Source organism: Hyperolius riggenbachi, chromosome 4 (genome assembly GCF_040937935.1).
Source record: "Hyperolius riggenbachi isolate aHypRig1 chromosome 4, aHypRig1.pri, whole genome shotgun sequence".
Taxonomy (NCBI): Eukaryota; Metazoa; Chordata; class Amphibia; order Anura; family Hyperoliidae; genus Hyperolius; species Hyperolius riggenbachi.
The window spans coordinates 153,908,812-153,928,249 of NC_090649.1; the positions used below are offsets into that span (position 1 = coordinate 153,908,812).

The 19,438-nt window shown below is 43.0% G+C and overlaps 1 protein-coding gene across 6 annotated transcripts in view; it reads left to right on the forward strand.

Annotated features, from left to right (window-relative positions):
* Positions 1 to 19,438, forward strand: part of RHBDD1 (rhomboid domain containing 1) — a 118,715-nt gene that overhangs the window by 37,484 nt on the left and 61,793 nt on the right. Inside the window, exons 4-5 of one of the 6 annotated variants that reach the window (XR_011031374.1) lie at positions 15,980 to 16,179; positions 16,438 to 16,541. The exons of 4 other annotated variants lie outside the window; for them this stretch is intronic. The gene's annotated coding sequence lies outside the window, so the exon portion shown is untranslated. The remainder of the gene's footprint in view (positions 1 to 15,979; positions 16,180 to 16,437; positions 16,542 to 19,438) is intronic. One more of the 6 variants, XR_011031375.1, reaches the window with a different exon arrangement.

A 19,438-nucleotide genomic window follows, 5' to 3' on the forward strand; every position in this document is an offset into this window, starting at 1 on the left:
CACTAACTATCCCTCAGAGGAGCTCACATTCTAATCCCTACCAGAGTCCTATGTCTATGTATGTATCGTGTAGTGTATGTATTGTAGTCTAGGGCCAATTTTAGGGGGAAGCCAATTAACTTATCTGTATGTTTTTGGGATGTGGGAGGAAACTCACACAGGCACGGGGAGAACATACAAACAGCTTGCAGATGTTGACCTGGCTGGGATTTTAACCAGGGACCCAGAGCTACAAGGCAAGAGCGCTAACCACTACACCACCGTGCTGTATTACTATTATGTATTTATATAGCACTGGCATCTTCTGCAGCACTTTACAGAGTACATAGATGTGTTACTCTACCTACCTAAAGGGGATGGGGGGCTCTCTTGCTACCTAAAGGTGGCCTCTCTGGTTACCTACAGGGTGGGCTCCCTGGCTACACACATGGTGGCCTCCATGTCCACGCCAAGTGGCGTAGCAATAGGGGTTGCAGAGGTAGCGACCGCATCGGGGCCCTTGGGTCAGAGGGGCCCTCCCTCAAGCACAATATTAGCTCTCTATTGGCCCTGTGCTGGTAATAATCACTTCTATAGATGCTTTAAATAGTGGTAATCCTTAAACGGTTTCCCATCCCCTACTTGCACCTCTGACACTGTGGAATACCTTGGCAGGTTTTGGTGCGCCATATCAATTGTTATGTATAGAGTGCTGGGGGGCCCGATGTAAAACTTGCACCGGGGCCCATAGCTCCTTAGCTATGCCACTGACCACACTCACCCATTTTCTCTGGGAAGGGGGGCGCAAAAACTGTCTTTGTCCCCGGGCGTTCAAAACCCTAGCTACGCCTCTGGCATTCGGCCTCCAAAAGGTTCACCACCACTGTCCTAATCTAATGTCCCACCATTGCTAGGTTCATGTAAATTTGTCTCCACCCGTGACCACACCCACATTGTGGTCCATGGCCACAACCATTTTTTGTCGGGCGCACGTAGCGCACCGCACAACGTAACCCTCATATTTTTGGGCGCGCTAGCTTCAGTGTGCTGATCTCTGCTGCCTACAGTATGTACAGTATAAGCTGTTCTCTAGTGCCTGAACTGTGTGCTGATCTACCTCCAGTGTGTACAGTATAAGGTGCCTTTACTGATTTTAAACCAGCTGTATTGTATGCTGATCCCTGCTACTTTCAGTATGTACAGTATTAGCTGGAAAGCCTGGTACACACCTACAATTTTGATTAGCCAATTTTAGCTCTGTTCATCAAATGCATTGTCTGTTGGCCCACTTACTGCATGGGGGGGGGGAGGGTAAAATTGGTCCGTGATTGACCAATCAAAATTGTATGTGCAAATATATCTTTGATCTATGCCTATACTGATTGTAAATTATCTAAATAAAGGACAGGGGGCTCCATCCAATATTTTGATGGGCAGGCCCGTTATCTGTAGCTTACATCGCTGCTAAGTTAATGTACATTTGGCCACACCCATGGCCACACCCACTCACTGGCCATGCCCATTTTTGCTGTGGCTCCGCCCACTTTTTCTAACCCTAACACACAAACACTCAATGACCAAGTTTGTGAGCTTTGGCATCAAGAATTTGTATATTCCCATAGAAATTAAACAAATTAGATTGGCTGTTTGTGACTCTCCAGCATTTGATCCCCAGGCACCCAATGACTGACTGCAGCAGGTTCGAGGCATCTTCTATTAACAGTGGCAGCAATTTAAATATTCCCCTTGAAAATCAACAGGTGAATTTTGATTGGCCATTATAAGCTCCACCCACTTCCCTGAATATTAATCCCAGTCACCCAGTGACCATCAGGGCAAAGTTTGAGAACCCTGCCATTAACATTGTATGAAGGCCTGCAGTTTAGATTTTATTTGTATTTGGCTCTGCCCACTCTTTGTAACCTGGACAATGACCAAGTTTGTGAGATTTCAGGTCCTTGGCTTCAATAAAAACAAATCTGATTGGCTGTTTGTGGCTCCGCCCCTTTTCTGAATTTGAACCCCAGTGACCCAATGACCAACTGTAACAGGTTTGAGGCTTGTGCCATTAACAGTGCAAGAATGGCAGCAATTTTAATATTACCTTGAAAATCAACAGGTGAATACTGATTGGCTTTTCTCGGCTCCACCCACTTTTCTGAATATTCATCCCAGTAACAAACTGTGCAAAGTTTGAGAACCCTGCCATTAACAGTGAAGAAGGGCTGCCGTTTACATTTTCCCAGGGAAATCTGTTTTTGACTCCACCCAGTGTTTGTAACCTTGACACACAGTCACTCAATGACCAAGTTAGTGAGCTTTCGGGTTCCTGGCATCAAAATTGTGTGAATGGAAGCAGTTTATCCTGCAAATAAATCTGATTGGCTGTTTGTTGCTCCGCCCCTTTAGTGAATTTAAACCCCAGTCACTTAATGACTGACTGTAGCAGGTTTGAGGCCTCTGCCATTAACCTCCTTAGCGGTAACCCCGTGTGTGACACGGGGTAAGCCGCCGGAGGGTGCCGCTCAGGCCCTGCTGGGCCGATTTACTTAATTTTTTTTTTGCTGGACGCAGCTAGCACTTTGCTAGCTGCGCCAGCACCCCGATCACCGCCGCCGCGCGCCCGATCGCCGCTATCCAGTGCGGCGCGCCCCCCCCCCCCCCAGACCCCGAGCGCTGCCTGGCCAATTAGTGCCAGGCAGCGCCGAGGGGTGAATCGGGTCTCCCAATGACGTCCCGACGTCGGTGACGTCATCCCACCCCGTCGCCATGGCGACGGGGGAAGCCCTCCAGGAAATCCCGTTCTTTGAACGGGATTTCCTGATCGGTGATCGCCGAAGGCGATCGAAGCGGGCGGGGGGATGCCGCTGAGCAGCGGCTATCATGTAGCGAGCCCTCGGCTCGCTACATGATAAAAAAAAAAAAAAAAAATTAAAAAAAACTGCTGCGCTTCCCCCTGGCGGTATTTTTCATACCGCCAAGGGGGTTAACAGTGTAAGAATGGCAGCAGTTTCAATATTCCCTATGAAAATCAATAGGTGCATTTTGATTGGCTGTTGTAGCTCCACCTACTTTTCTGAATATGAATCCCATACACCCAGTGACCAACTGTGTCAAGTTTTGAGAACCCTCAATACATTAACAGTGTAAGAATGACTGCAGTTTATATTTTCCCATTTAAAAAGTTAGTAGTTTTTTGCTCTTCCCACTGTGTCTAACCTTGACATTTCTTACCTTTACTACTAGAAACATTTTTACTACTATAACCTCGACATACAGTCACAGCTTTGGGGTCCTTGGCATTAATAAGTTGCATTTTTCCATTGAATTTAAACAAATCTGATTGGCTGTTTATTGCCCGCCCCCTTTTCAGAATTTAAATCCCAGTCTCCCAGTGACTGACTATACCAGATTTGAGGCATTTGCCATTAAGAGTGTAAGAATGGTAGCAATGTAAATATTCCCCTTGAAAATCAATAGGTGAATATTGATTGACTGTTGTAGACTCCACACACTTTCCTGAATATTAATCCCAGTCATGTCAGTGACCAACTGTGTCAAGTTTGAAAACCCTGCCAATAAAAGAATGACTGAAATCAATCTAAGAAATCTCATTGGCTGTTTGTGGCCCCACCCACCCCATTTAGTAAATTTAGACCCCAGTCACCCAATGGCTGACTTTGAGGCCTCTGCCATTTACAGTGTAAGAATGGTAGCAATGTAAATATTCCCCTTGAAAAAAATCAATAGGTGAATTTTGATTGGCTGTTGTAGGCTCCACCCACTTTCTAAATATTAATTATAGTCACTCAGTGGCCAACTGTGTCAAGTTTGGGAACCCTGCCATTAACAGTGTAAGAATGGCTGCAGTTTATATTTTCCCATGTAAAAAATGTAGTTGTTGGCGCTGCCCACTTTTCTAACCTTGACATACAGTCACTCAATTATCAAGTTTATGAGCTTTGGGGTCCTTGGTAACAATAATTTGTATATTCCCATTAAAATTACACAAATCTGATTGGCTGTTTGTGGCTCCGCCCCCTTTCTGAATTTGAACCCCCAGTCACCCACTGACCAACTGTACCAGGTTTGGGGCATCTGCTATTAACAGTGTAAGAATGGCAGCAATTTAAATATTCCCCATGAAAATCAACAGGTGAATTTTGATTGGCTGTTGTAGGCTCCACCCATTTTCCTGAATATTAATCCCAGTCACCCAGTGACCAACTGTGCAAGGTTTGAGAACCTTGCCATTAACAGTGTAAGAATGGCTTTTTCAGTGAAATTTGTTTTTAGCTCCACCCACTTTTTGTAACCTGGACACACAGTCACTCAATGACCAAGTTTGTGAGCTTTCAGGTTCCTGACATCAAAAATGTGTGAATGGAAGCAGTTTATCCAGCAAGGAAATCTGATTGGCTGTTTGTGGCCCCGCCCCTTTAGTGAATTTGGACCCCAGTCACCCAATGACCAACTGTAGCAAGTCTGAAGCCTCTGCCATAAACAGTGTAAGAATGGCAGCAGTTTCAATATTCCCCTTGAAAATCAATAGGTGAATTTTGATTGGCTGTTGTAGGCTCCACCTACTTTCCTGAATCTTAATCTCATTCACCTAGTGGTGCCGCATTTGAGAACCCTGCAATTAACAGTCTAAGAATGGCTACAGTTTACATTTTCCCATTAAAAATTAATGGCTGAAATTTGATTGGCTGTTTTATGCTCCGTCCACTTTTCCAGGATTTGTAACCTCGGTACTTGGTGACCAACTGTGCCATGTGTGGGGACTCTGGCTTGATTACTGTGAGAATGGCAGCCTTTTACATTTTTTCCATTGACATGAATGGGTGAAATCTGATGGGCTGTTTGTAGCTCCGCCCAGGTGTGCAGGAGGCCGCGAGACCCCCAGAACATATCATCCCAGGTAGTAAGGGATCTGTATACCAAGTTTCGTTCAAATCGGTCGAGCCGTTTTCGAGTGATCGTGATACATACATACATACATACATACATACTGTACATACATACGATTTTATATATATATAGATACCAGTTGCTTAGCTGTCCTGCCGATCCTCTGCCTCTAATACCTTGGAGGCAAACCACATTGTTTAAAATTTATTTAATATGTCAGCCTTCATATCACTATCACTTCAGGTTCCCTTTAAGTGGCTTAATCAACCAAGTAACAATATTCAATTATAAGTAGCACAAATATACCATATAAAGTCAATGGGGAAAGTTTTTCTTTTTTGTAGTTTATTTTTGAGCCTTTGGAAGTCATCCAGAGCAGCCAAATGCAACTAAATAACGCAAAGCCCAACAAATATCCGAGGAACATTTTGTTTTATATAAATTTGTACAGTGGGGGAAGGGGCCATGTTATACAGCCTGGAGAGAAGTGTGGGTGTGGGAAAGATGCAGAATCTTCAATTTACATTGTTACAGAATCACTGGGGGGACATTTCTAAAATTAAAAGCATTTTTTAACCTCCCTGGCGGTACATTTCTGTCTGGATTTATGGGTCTAAACGTGGTACTTTTTTCAAGAATTTTAGGCCTCCAATTCTTAAAGAGACTGTAACAAAATGTTCAGCCTTATTTCTTCTATCATATAAGTTCCTATACCTGTTCTAATGTGGTCTGTCTTACTGCAGCCTTTCCTAGTTGCACAGTGGCTGTAATATCTCTGTTATATAATCTAATCTTCTTTCCTTTGTCAGCTTTGTCGGCTCAGGCAGGAATGTACTGCTCTGCTGTGATAGGTAGAAGTTATACACACCCTCTCCACGCCCCCTCCAGGCTCTGTATGCCTATCACATGCTGGTTAGCAGCCATGTTTTTGTTTGTAAACACTGTATAAAACTGGCAATTACAAGCCAGGATTGCAGCAGGGAGTGGCAGAAATAGCAAAGAGGGGCCCAGGAGAACGTAATGAATAGAATGGTATGATTTTTATTGTAAGAATTTTAGAGTACAGATTCACTTTAAGTACCGTATATACTCGCATACAAGCCGAATTTTTGACCCCCAAAAAGGGGGTCAAAAGTTGGGGGGTCGGCTTGTATGCGAGTCTTCCCTGGTGGTCTAGTGGTGGGTGGTCGGGTGGTCCGCGCCCCGCTCCCCCCCCCTCCCCGCTCCCCCCGCGGCCGCCGCTGCTATTTTACCTTCTTAGACAGCGGCCGCTTCCTAATCCGCGTTCCTCTTCTTTCTCAGTGTCAGTGTATCACAGCAGCGCGCCGGGCGCTGCTGCTGTGACGATGCAGGGGGCAGGAAAGAGCGGTTCCCTTGGTAACGGCGATACAGATCGCCGTTATAGGGAGCCGCGCTATTTCCTGCCCCCTGCATCGTCACAGCAGCAGCGCCCGGCGCGCTGCTGTGAAACACTGACACTCTGAGAAAGAAGAGGAACGCGGATTAGGAAGCGGCCGCTGTCTAAGAAGGTAAAATAGCAGCGGCGGCCGCGGGGGGAGCGGGGGGGGAGCACTACCCACCTATGCTGGGCACTATACTCGCTAAACTGGGCACTATACTAGCTAAACTGGGCACTATACTAGCTAAACTGGGCACTATACTAGCTAAACTGGGCACTATACTGGCTAAACTGGGCACTATACTAGCTAAACTGGGCACTATACTGGCTAAACTTGGCACTATACTGGCTAAACTGGGCACTTTACTAGCCATACTGGGGCACTATACTGGCTAAACTGGGCACTATACTGGCTAAACTGGGCACTATACTGGCTAAACTGGGCACTTTACTAGCCATACTGGGGCACTATACTAGCTAAACTGGGCACTATACTAGCTAAACTGGGCACTTTACTAGCTAAACTGGGGCACTATACTAGCTAAACTGGGCACTATACTGGCTAAACTGGGCACTATACTGGCTAAACTGGGCACTATACTAGCTAAACTGGGCACTATACTGGCTAAACTGGGCACTATACTGGCTAAACTGGGCACTATACTAACTAAACTGGGCACTTTACTAGCCATACTGGGGCACTATACTAGCTAAACTGGGCACTATACTAGCTAAACTGAGGCACTACCTACCTATACTGGGCACTATACTGGCTATACTGGGCACCTTACTAGCTATACTGGGCACTTTACTAGCTATACTGGGCACTATACTAGCTATACTGGACACTACCTACCTATACTGGGCACTATACTAGCTATATTGGGACACACTGGGGGGCTGCACGAATCCAGCATTTCCTACCCCCGGCTTATATGGGGGTCAATCATTTTTCCCTGTTTTTTCAGGGAAAAGTTGGGGGGTCGGCTTATATGCGGGTCGGCTTATATGCGAGTATATACGGTAATTACTCACCAAAATATATCAGAATAAAAGCCTGGTAGACATCATGCATATAAATAAAAGACTGGAACACAAAATTGTTGAAATAATTTAAATGTATCAATAAACTGAAAAAATAGCGAAACTGTACAAATAAGGCTGCAGATTATTATACGGTATGTACATATATACCTAATACATCTCTCGTGTGTGGTATATTTTGAAAAGGGGAATGGCACAGAGGGCAACATCACAATCTGGGCAATAGAAGTGTAATTCCTTTGGCACTTTATTCCCTTTGCTATCAGTCCTAGGCGGCCAGCAGAGAGTAGTCAAAATCCAGGCAGAGGTCGGTACAGGTGTCAGGCAGAGAGCCGTTAAAATCCATGCAGGGGTCTGTGCAGGCTGCAGGCAGAGAGAAGTCAACATCCAGGCAGAGGTCGATACAGGCGGCAGGCAGAGAGTAGTCAAAATCCAGGCAGACTATACATAGCCATAATATCTGGATAGTGGTGCGCACCTTTGTCCTTTATATTGTCTTTAGCTTGGCATTGGCATGCTACTCTAAATACCAATTATTTCACCATTGTCAGTGGGAAAATGGCCATGTATGGAGACATAGGTGGGGATACAGTATGTTTCTCCTGAAAAGTATATTTCATATTTTATTGTCTCTGATCGACGACTCACAGACCTAAAATATATTAAATATTGACGTTTATTCTAATCTATCCCCTGCACTCAGAAGCTGTTCTCTACCATGGAAGAGTTTTGTGACTGTAATTCCTTTTTTGTGAGGGTTACGCTATAGTCCAACTGGGTCTGGACAGTAGAGAAAACGGTCACTTCCATACCTAAATATATATTAACGCTTTCAGACAGAAAAAGAAAAAAGTGACACAACATAATTCTATGCTTGGTACGCCACCGTAGGTACACTTTTTAATTATTCTGATTTCAGTGTCCAGAAATGTTTCTTATACGGGCATATTGCTGTATATTGGTATGTAACCCCACCCTCCCTATAATGTTTAGCCTAGGCTATGATGTCACACAACCTTCTGCCCCAGAGCATGATAGGAGATCAAGTGACGTTCCTGCTGACTTCACAAATGGGGAAAAACACATGCCTTAGTAATTCACCTTGCCAAAGTAAAGATGCAGGCCTCTCTTCAGGTTCTGATACCCACTAGATACAAGGTTAGCACTCCAGCATCCACACTAAATGGCATACTTTATAATATAAGATGCAGTTAAGTAGATAAATAGTTAGTTGAGGTCTGAGTTAGACCTACGTTATTGGTTACCCGGTTTTATCTACGTATCCATGTTTTAAGAGATTTTGAGTTTTTCAGAGGTTAACAATGAGTAATAGAGTTAGCAGATACTTATAGCCCAGAAGAAGACAGGCCTACGGTCCTTTCTTTGGTGTTGGCTGCGGCCGACTGAAGACACCAAAGCCTTGTTATATGGAAAAGGAATTGTCGTTGGATACCTTCATGGTCATGTAAACTCCAATGGACTTTACTCATTTCTAGGAGAACTTTCCTGTCCTGCCTTACTTATTGTTAATACTTGTCAATGTCTCAGATGTATAATTGCTTTATGATCAATAAAACTTCTATTGATTAAAAAAAAAAAGAGAGATCTGGCACACTAAATCTTTAGGCAGCTTTAACAGAACAGATGAACCACAGACAAGAGAATTATTTTCCCGCTTTTACGTCATTCGTAAGCCTCTCTATTGTGTGCCATCTCTTTATCCCTTCTTCCCTCCTCAATGACCAGTTCACACTGGCTATTACAGAACTATGTGTCTGCATAATGTTTGTTCCTCATATTCTTGCCCTGACAATCAAGTCATAATCCTTCCAGGTGACACTGATTGTGAGTGTGTTTGCACTTTAACCCTCCTGGCGGTACGCAGTTTCTGAGGCTGCGTCCACGGGAGGGATTTTTTGAAATAAATTTGCTTTAGCCTTTGTAGCTAGCACTAGGCTAGCTACCATTGTCCCCCAAGTCCCCTGCACCCTTCTGATCCCCCCGATCGCCGTCGCTATATGTTACCTAGCCACGATCCCGCGAGAGCCGCAGCCTCCTCAATGAGCTTTAGTCATCGATATGGCGATGATCGGACATGACGTCTGACGTCATTGACGTCATGCGCTATCCCGATCCTCCCCATAGCGAAGCCTGGAGCTGATTGGAGAGGCTGCGCCATCGCGGGTTTGGGGGGAGGGGGGGTACGTATAATGGCGGCGATCGGGGGCAATCAAAAAAGAGCGGAGGGATTTGGGGGACAATGGTAGCTAGCGAAGTGCTAGCTACAAAGACTAAAGCAAATTTAATTCAAAAAATATCTCCCGGGGCAGAGAAATCCTCTGCGGCGGCTACCCCGAGTGTAGGTCGGGGTTACTGCCAGGAGGGTTAAAGTGAACCCGAGGTGAAAATAAACTGATGAATTACATTCTGAACAATTATACAATTGAACAATGAACAATTATATTTATCCTCCTACTCGTAAAAAAATGACTAAGTATCCCATGGTTTTCTTTTATATTTAAACTTTCACAAAGTAGGTTGAATGTTACTGTCTCTCATCAGTGGCAGCCTATTAAGTGTCCCAGAGTTAGAAAAAGGTCAATAATTCATGTATTTTATCTCTTGCTGCCCTCAGAAGTTGTATTCTACCAGGAAGACTTTTATGGCTGTAATTTGCTTATCAGGGATGTTTACTATATTTCTGACAAGATACAGACAAGACAGAAGCTGTCACTTCCATGCCTAGAAATTAACTCTTTCAGGTAGCAAAATAAAACAAGTAAAATAGCCTAGTTATTAATATGTTTTGCACTGTACATACACATCTTTATCTCATCATGACACATATTGCCTTGGGTACACTTTAAAGTCATGATGTGCAGGGTTTTCAGTAGCAGAAATGCTGTCTTCCGCAATTTATCACAGTATAGTTTAAAGAGGAACTTCAGCTTAAGCAAACATACTGTCATTAAGTTATTAATGAGTTTTCCTCATGTTTTTGGCTGCTGTCATTAAGTTACATTAGTTATGTTAATTAAAATAGATAGGTAATATATCTCGCATCCACCCTGTTTTAAAAGAACAGGCTAATGTTTGTGATTTCATGGGGGCAGCCATCATTTTGGTTGAAAGGAGGTGACAGGGAGCATAATACACAGTTCCAACTGTCCTGTGTCCTGATTACTCCTCCCAGCTGCGCACGCTACGCATAAGAACAACAACATCAGAAATCCCACAGCAACAGGGGGAAAATGCCCGGGTGGAGCTTAGCTTCTGTGTAGCTAAAAATGAGGCTTGGGTAAGAAAAACAAAGTTCTGATGCTGTGAAACTGTTAAAGAAACACCAAGCCTTGTCAGTGTAGCTGAGTAGATTTTTAGTCTGGAGGTTCACTTTAAGCAAGATAATAACTGTATTCAAGGATCAGTTGCAAAACTAGGGGAATAATTTTAAATGAGCATGTCCTGGAGGTCTTCTTTAACAAACCTCAGCAAAACCTAAGTTTCTACTGTGTGTGATTTGCTGATCGTTTGCAATCTGGAAAGCACAAGGTCCCTGAAAATACAAGGGAAATAGTGAGTACGACTCTTTTCCGCTGGGAAGCACAGTTGCCACTGCAATTGTGCTGCATTGCGATCAGGCAACTTGCAATTTACACTCTTATGTGTTTGCGCTGTGAAGCTTAGTCAGGGAGGTGACCAAGAACCCGCTGGCCACTGTCAGAGCTCCAGAGGTCTTTTGTGGAGAGAGGAAAACTTTCCAGAAGGACAACCATCTCTGCAGCAATCCTCCAATCAGGCCTGTATGGTAGAATGGACAGACGGAAACCATTCTTTAATAAGAGGCACATCGCAGCTGCTTGGAGTTTGACCAAAGGCACCTAAAGGACTCTCAGACAATGAGAAACAAAATTCTCTGGTCTGATGAGACAAAGATTGAACGTGTTTGAAGGAAACCAGACACTGCTAATCACCAGGCCAATACCATCCCTACAGTGAAGAATGGTGGTGGCAGCATAATGCTGTGAGGATGTTTTTCAGTGGCAGGAACTGGAAGACTAGTCAGGAAGACTAGTCAGGATATAGGGAAGGATGACTACAGCAATTTACAGAGACATCCCGGATGAAAACCTGATCCAGAGCGGTCTTGAACTCATACTGGGGTGATGGTTCATCTTTCAGCAAGACAAAGATCCTAAGCACACAGCCAAGATATCAAAGAAGTGGCTGCAGGACAACTCTGTGAATGTCCTTGAGTGGCCCAGCCAGAGCACAGACCTGAATTCGATTGAACATCTCTGGAGAGATCTTAAAATGACTGTGCACCAAAGAGGAATGAGCGAAACTGGCCAAGGGTAGGTGTGCCAAGCTTGTGGCATTATATTAAAAAAGATCTGAGTCTGTAATTGCTGCCAAAGGTGCATTGACAAAGTATTGAGCAAAGGCTGTGAATACTTATGTACAAGTGATTTCTCAGCTTTCTTTTAATTCGTAATAAATTTGCTAAAACCGCAAGTAAACATTCTTTTCCCGCGTTGTCGATGGGGGGTGCTGTGTGTAGAATTTGGAGGCTGTAACATAACAAAATGTGGAAAAAGTGATGAGCTGTGAATACTTTCTGGATGCACTGTATATATGGTAGCTTGTGACTGCACAAGTAGATAGTTACTGGTAGGTGTGGGAAATGTGCTCCTAGCCAGAGGCTATTCATTTGTAAGAGTCCTGCAGATAAAGGAAACATGATATCTACAAGGAAAAAACAAAGATAATCCGATAAGTATTTTGATTAGGTGTATCATTTTTAAAGAGTCATGCAGCCTGTACTTTTTACCATGCATTTAACAGGACGTGACAAAATAAGAAATCAAAACCTTTTTATTTTATCATTTAAAAACAAAACAACGTGTGTATATAATTAATCAAATATACAGCTAAACAACATATCACTAACTCATAATGAAACATTTCATATAGGAGAAACTAGTTATGTGCAATAAGTCTGTAACATTAAACAGAAGCCCAGCAGTTTCTTATTTTGTAAGGGATGAGTAAAATTCATGAATAAAGCCCTATTCATTCGACTAAGCTACCACCAAGGACCCTACTTATCCAGAACCAGATCATCTATAAGGCACAGGAGGTGAGTTCCTAGGGCCTGAATTTTCGTTTTATTTATATGAGGGGAGGGGGGGGGGTCTCTACTCCTATTAGCCCCTGCCTCCAACTCAGGGAGGGCAAACACTGCTAGATTGCGTTGAGCCCTGTTTAACCTGGATCCATTGCTGCATTCATCTGCTTGCCAAATAGTGAGGGTCTTTAGAAGTCAGAAACCTGTCAACGTGACAAGCAGATTTCTTTTCCATGCTGTTCCTCCATCCTTCTCCCTCATCTGCAGAATGATGCAAGGATGCGGCTGATAGTTAGGCATAGTTACCTGCTTGCCATATCAATCCATACCATGCACTGATGAGGACCAAAAAGTCTGAAACAGGCTGTATGCATGTTGGATGGGTGTGGCTCTGTAAAATTCATTAGCTGCAGGCTCACTATACACAAACGGTTCTGGATTCATCCATTAAATGGGTGCAGTATAAACGGAGGGCACAATTAGGGGGCAACATGTTGCAGGGCGACACACCAAAGGACACTTTTTGGGAACCACATAAAATCAATGATACCCCAGTAACCACACCTACTTCCTGATCACATGTACCCTCTGGCCAACTCATACTGTATGACTTAATTCATAAAGACATAGTTCTTTAACCTCATGATTTTTTTTCACTATGTGGTGTTTGCAGTATTTTGTATTAAATTGTTCTGCCTTTATTTCGAATTGGATATAGGAATTAGGAGATCTGAACATTTTTTTTTCATTTTATCTCCAATTATTCTCAGAATATATTTTAATGTGGTATTTTGATTTTGGGAAAGCATGGATGAACAGTAATTTGCCTACAGACCAATGGCAGCCCATAAGCCAATACTTAAAGAGGAACTCCTGTAAAAAATATGTAATTAAAAAAAGTGCTTCATTTTTACAATAATTACGTATAAATGTTTTAGTCAGTGTTTGCCCATTGTAAAATCTTTTAACCCTCCTGGCGGTTTGTAAAAATCCGCCAGGGGGCAGCAAATACGTTTTTTTTTTTAAATTTTTTTTTTTCATGTAGCGAGACGAGGTCTCGCTACATGATAGCCGCTGCTCGGCGGCATCCCCCCAAAGAACGGGATCTCTTGGAGGGCTTCCCCCGTCGCCATGGCGACGGGGCGGGATGACGTCACCGACGTCATCGACGTCGTGACGTCAAAGGGGACTCCGATCCACCCCACGGCGCTGCCTGGCACTGATTGGCCAGGCAGCGCACGGGGTCTGGGAGGGGGGGCAGCTGCGGCGACGCGTATAGCGGCGGATCGGCGGGTAGCGGCGGCTATCGGACACTGCACACAGCTAGCAAAGTGCTAGCTGCGTGCAGCAAAAAAAAAATTATGCAAATCGGCCCAGCGGGGCCTGAGCGGTGCCTCCCGGCGGCATAGCCCGTGCTCAGCACGGGCTTACCGCCAGGGAGGTTAAATCCCTGATTTACATTCTGACATTTACCACATGGTGACATTTTTACTGTTGGCAGGTGATGTAGCTGCTGCATGCTTTTTTTTTGGCAGTTGGAAACAGCTGTAAACAGCTATTTCCCACAATGCAACAAGGTTCACAGACAGGAAACTGCCAGAAGTACCACAGTACTCATAGCTTTTTGTGGGAGGGGTTTCACCACAATATCAGTCATACAGCGCCTCCTGATGGTCTGTTTGTGAAAAGGAATATATTTCTCATGTAAAAGGGGGTATCAGCTACTGATTGGGATAAAGTTCAATTCTTGGTCGGAGTTTCTCTTTAAAGAGGAACTTTAACCTTGGATTGAACTTCATCCTAATCAGTAGCTGATACCCCCTTTCCCATCTTTCCTTTTCTCTAATAGTGCATCAGGGGATCTATGTGGCTGATAGTGTGTGCTGAAACCCCTCCCACAGTGTGATGTCATGACCATGGTCAGGACAGTTTCTCTCTTGCGAACCTTGTTGCATTTGGGAAATAATGTCTGTTTCCAAGTGCCAAGCAACCAGTATCTCTCTCTGTGCATATATACATCTATAAATAAACAACCTTTTAGCCTATTGGATTGTTAGTGGGTGTTGTTATAGATAATGGCAGTTTGTGCTGTCTAGTTGTTTTTTTTCTTGTCTGCCAGTAGTAAAGATGATGACAGGCAGGCTGATAGTGTAACAAACAACATAAACAAATTGCATGGCGAATATCGATCATTTCTGGATCTCTCTTCTATTTTTTGACTTCTCACTTTGTAATGTATTGATTGATTTTCCCCTCCACTGCTATTTTTCAGTAAAGTTCCTCTGTAAGAACCAGCGATCTAGAAGCCTCAGTAAGAGCAGGTGTATTGCGCATGGCGGAAATGAAGGAGACGTATCTGTCATAATTAGGTACTAGTAAATTAACTTGGCTTCAGGATTCCTTTCCCACCCCTTGGTAGAAGATCTGCCTTGTTTTTCTAGCACTGCAGAGCAACCTGGTGATTCATGTCACATGTGTGAATAAACTAGAACCATCAATCTCACTTAGTGTAAAAAGCTGAAGAACAAACATTGCCACAGGCGGCAGCTTTGAAAACGTGCATTTTTTCCACTGGAATGTCCTCATTTGTCTGCATAGAAGATGAGAGGGAAATATTTGTCGGCTTGCCATAACATAAATTGTTGTATACGATGTGAACATATCTCATTGATGGTTATATAGCCTACCGTTATAGGGGGAAAATACGTACAATATACTTAATCTTTTCATCAAATGATGGTTTATAGGACTGGTCGCTAGATGTTATGGTGACATAAGGATTATAGGCTACCTTTGTTGTCCTTTTAAACAGGCTTTTTTCCTATCTGTCTGATAGTTATCATGTTATCTACAGCTGTGCATTGACATGACATGCTTCTCAGCAGAATCCAGACAATTCTGTTTATAGTTTGCTCTGCAAATACTGTAAGTGGAAACAGGCAAAATAAAAATGTCCTGCTACTCTCTAGAACAATGATCTGCAGAAACCTTACCTTTGCCAATACTCTTTACAGTCCTAAACTATGTGCAACCCTAAGCCATCTGCATCTTCTACTCTTCTGCAGAGATGAATTAAGGTAAAGCAGGGTCCTAGGTAAGACCCTAGGCAACTTGTCAGCTTTTGCTCACCCTGCTTGCTTATAGCTTCTTATTTTTAGTCTGGTGGAAGGTGGGGTCAGAGGAGAGGTGAATCAGACCAGACATCTGCATAAATACATAATCTGTAAAACAGTAAGACTTATGCCAGCACTGGGCCTCCACACTTGCTGATGTTAAGGATCCTGGAATTAGACAAATCTCAGCTCAGTTCATTTCAACACCAAGTCATCTTGGCACAGGTTTAGAATTATCTCACCACCTAAAATTTTGTGGCTGTATGGTTTCATTTGGTGAGTTTTGGGGGGGCTTCTTTTTTACTTGCCATAAATGGTTGAGCGATGATAAGGGTTAGGTGCAGAGTTGTCAATTCTACACATTGGCATGATGTTACCTGCATGACAATATGATTTTTTTTCCTACAGAGCTTTACCCAGGAGGATTGCTACTATTGCAGAGACTGTCAGGAGAAAGACTTTCAGTGCTAAGAGGGATTATCTCCCCTTGACTACCAATGTTCACTGTGTGGCTTTATTAGGAAGGATGGGCTCATGGGCCAACAGAGAAGATCAGGAGCTTAGCTTTCTGAACTACTGATAATTTAGACATGCAGCTTCCCCTGTAGGTAACTTCTTGTTGTGTAATTTATCATCATGTAATCAGTTTATATTGCACAAAAACTAGTTGAAGTTAAAGGTGAGCTCTGGACACAGCCAACCAGAGTACAGTGAAATACCAGAAATAAATAGCAGCCTTAAATTTTAGCTACTTGCCAGTCATGAACCACTTGTGGATACTTGTATCACATATATACGCCCCTTGAAACCTCACTGCAGGATCATGGGGCATATATATTCGTACTTCCTTGTTTTTTGTGCTACAGGGATTCGGGTTCCTACTCGCATCAGTACAAGTGCTGGCATGCGTCTCCAGTGGAAACCGGACCTAACTGGAAGAGACACGATTCGGAAGACGTCCTGGGATGAGGTCAGGCTGGCACCATACATCAGTGGGGCAAGAAGCATATAGTCATGTGAAACTGGTGGTTAGTGATTAGCCTTGAAAGGTTGAAAACCAGTTTAATGGTAACACAAATGTCCTATCAGCAATTGTCCTTGAAGCCCTAATGCAAATAATCAGTGTCTTGTTGCCTAACCTGAAATTGAAGAGTTGCCTTGCTGGCTAGGTTATTGAAAATTTTTGCCAGCTGATAACTCTTACAGAGCAAACGTTCTTTCCTATTGACTGCCCAATCAAATTACACTAGGCGTTCTCCTTTAACTACAATGACCCTTTACTTTTTTTTGTTTATTGACCTCCTACAAATTCTTGAGCAGCTGCAGCCAGCATTCAGTGAACATATAAGACTGGTGAATAACAGCGTAGGGGGACAGGGTTACAGCCTGATAAATGCTCAGCTATAAAATACCTGCAGGCATGTGGATAAAACTGTGGTGTTTGTCCATTATTTATGGTTGGTCATTTGTTGATCTTTAGCATAGTGGATTTATCAGATGGATAGATATTGCAGTGTACAGTGTGCTTCAGAACATTTATTTATATGTTTATTTTAACCCAGACAAAGCATTATCTAGCACTAATCTTTCTCCTAAATACCATAATTTATTTGAATGTGTTCAGATAGCTTGGCTTCTATTAGGAACAACATTCTTTCAAAGATGAACATCAGCTAATCTTTTTTTTTTCCTTAGCTTTTTAGTTCTTTTTACATTTCAAGGGTGGGCAAAGTCAGCGTTTATGCCACACTCTTATGGCCATTGTATCAGCGGGGGGGCCATTGCATCTGACTGTATTAACTCCCACAGGAGTACTGGGTCCAGTGCTTTTAAGCTTATTTATTAATGACCTAGTAGATAAGGTAGAAATCAATGTTGCTAATTTTGCAGATAATACAAAATTGTGCAGAACCATCAACTCTCAGGAAGATATCAACATATTGGAAAGGGATCTGAATAGGATGGCTATATGAGACAATAAATGGCAGATGGAATTTAATGTTGAAAAATGTTAAGTCATGCATTTTGGTCATACTAATGGTCTAGCACCATACAAAATAAACGGGATACAGATGGGGACATCAAACTTGGAGAAGGACTTAGGAGTACTCATCGACAACAAGTTAAATAATCGTATTCAATGCCAAGCCACTGCAGCTAATGCAAATAAAATTTTAGGATGCATTAAAAGGGAAATAAAAACTCGGGATGTTAGCATAATATTGACCCTGTTTAACTCTCTAGTAAGGCCACATCTGGAATATGGAATTCACTTCTGGGCACCACATTACAGGAAAGATATTGCAGTTTTAGAGCAGGTGCAGAGACGAGCAACAAAATTGATTAGAGGAATGGAAGGTCTCTCTACAAGGAAAGTTTAGATGAACTGGGCTTATTTAGTCTGGAGAAAAGACACCTTATGCTGGGTACACACAATACGTTTTTCCGCTCAATTTTCCACCCGATTGTTTTTTCTGCTAGAAATTTCTTTTGATTCGGCACTCAATTCTCTTATCTTCTGCTCCTTTTTCTTATCTTTTTTCCATTCACTTTTATGAGAAATCGAGCCAAAAAAAATGATTGGAAGGAATATTGGACTTGTTGGAAATTATCTATCAGACCCATCTATCGGGGGAAAAAACGTATGGGGTATTCCCAGCATTAGAGGATATCTAATTAACATGTATAAAAAAAAAAAATCAGACGGCAATAAAAAAGCTTGGCAGATTAGCTTTTTGTCCCTAGGCTTTTGAAAAGGACTAGGGGACATGAACTGCGCATGGAGGAACAATTCTAGCCATTTATTTAGGAAAGGGTTCTGTACAGTAAGAATGATTAAAATGTGGAATGTATTACCACCGGAAGTAGTTATGGCAAATTCTATATCTGCGATTAAGGGGGCTTAGATGCTTTCCTTGCGTTGATAGACATCCATGGCTATAATTACTAGGTAATGCCCCGTCGTGTTGATCCAGGGATTTTATCTGATTGCCATCTGAAGTCGGGGAGTTATTTTTTTTCCCTTTTGGGGCTAATTGGACCATGCCTTGTAAGGGTTTTTTTTTTGCCCTCCTCTGGTTCAACAGGAATATGTGAGGATTCAGGCCAGTGTTGTACTTCTTCTAGTTAAACTAGATAGACGTATATATTTTTTAAACCCAAATAACTAAGTAACTCCCTGTCTGCATTGCCAATTCTGTACAATGCATGTGAACATGCTCTCTAGAAATTGACCAGGCTATGAAATTACATATGCGATTTCACATGTGCATTGCACATAGGTTGAAAGAGGCCTTAATGCGAGCCTTGCCATACACATACAAACGAGATAAACAGAGGAACACCAAGAGCCCCAATAGTGTAGTATGTATTGACAAAGGGGGTAATGACAAAGAGTAATAGTTGTTATACTCACAAACATGGGTCACCAATAGGCAACCACTGTAAAGGCAGGTGGGGAGATTATCCTGACCCCACTCAGGAATAAGAAGTCGCTCTCTGTAGATAGTAGAAAGGGTCGCAACCCTCCACCAAGGGTGGATACAATATTATTATAAAAGAGAACAGAGGCGCCAAAAGGATAAAAGGGGTTTTAAAGGAACTTAAAAGCCAAAACTTGGTAATTAGAGGAGGCAGTGGTGGACTTACCCCCTCCAAGCAGACACAACACGACTGTACATTCAGTCTATTTATTAACGAACTCCAGATAAAGCAAAGCAACACGTTTCACGGGTCAGCGCCCGCTTCCTCAGGCAATAGAAAAGAGTTACAGCAAAAGGCAGAGGCGCTGAGTGTCGTTTGTTTTGCTAGATGCTGTAACTCCTTTTTCTATTGCCTGAGGAAGCGGGCGCTGACCCGTATAACGCG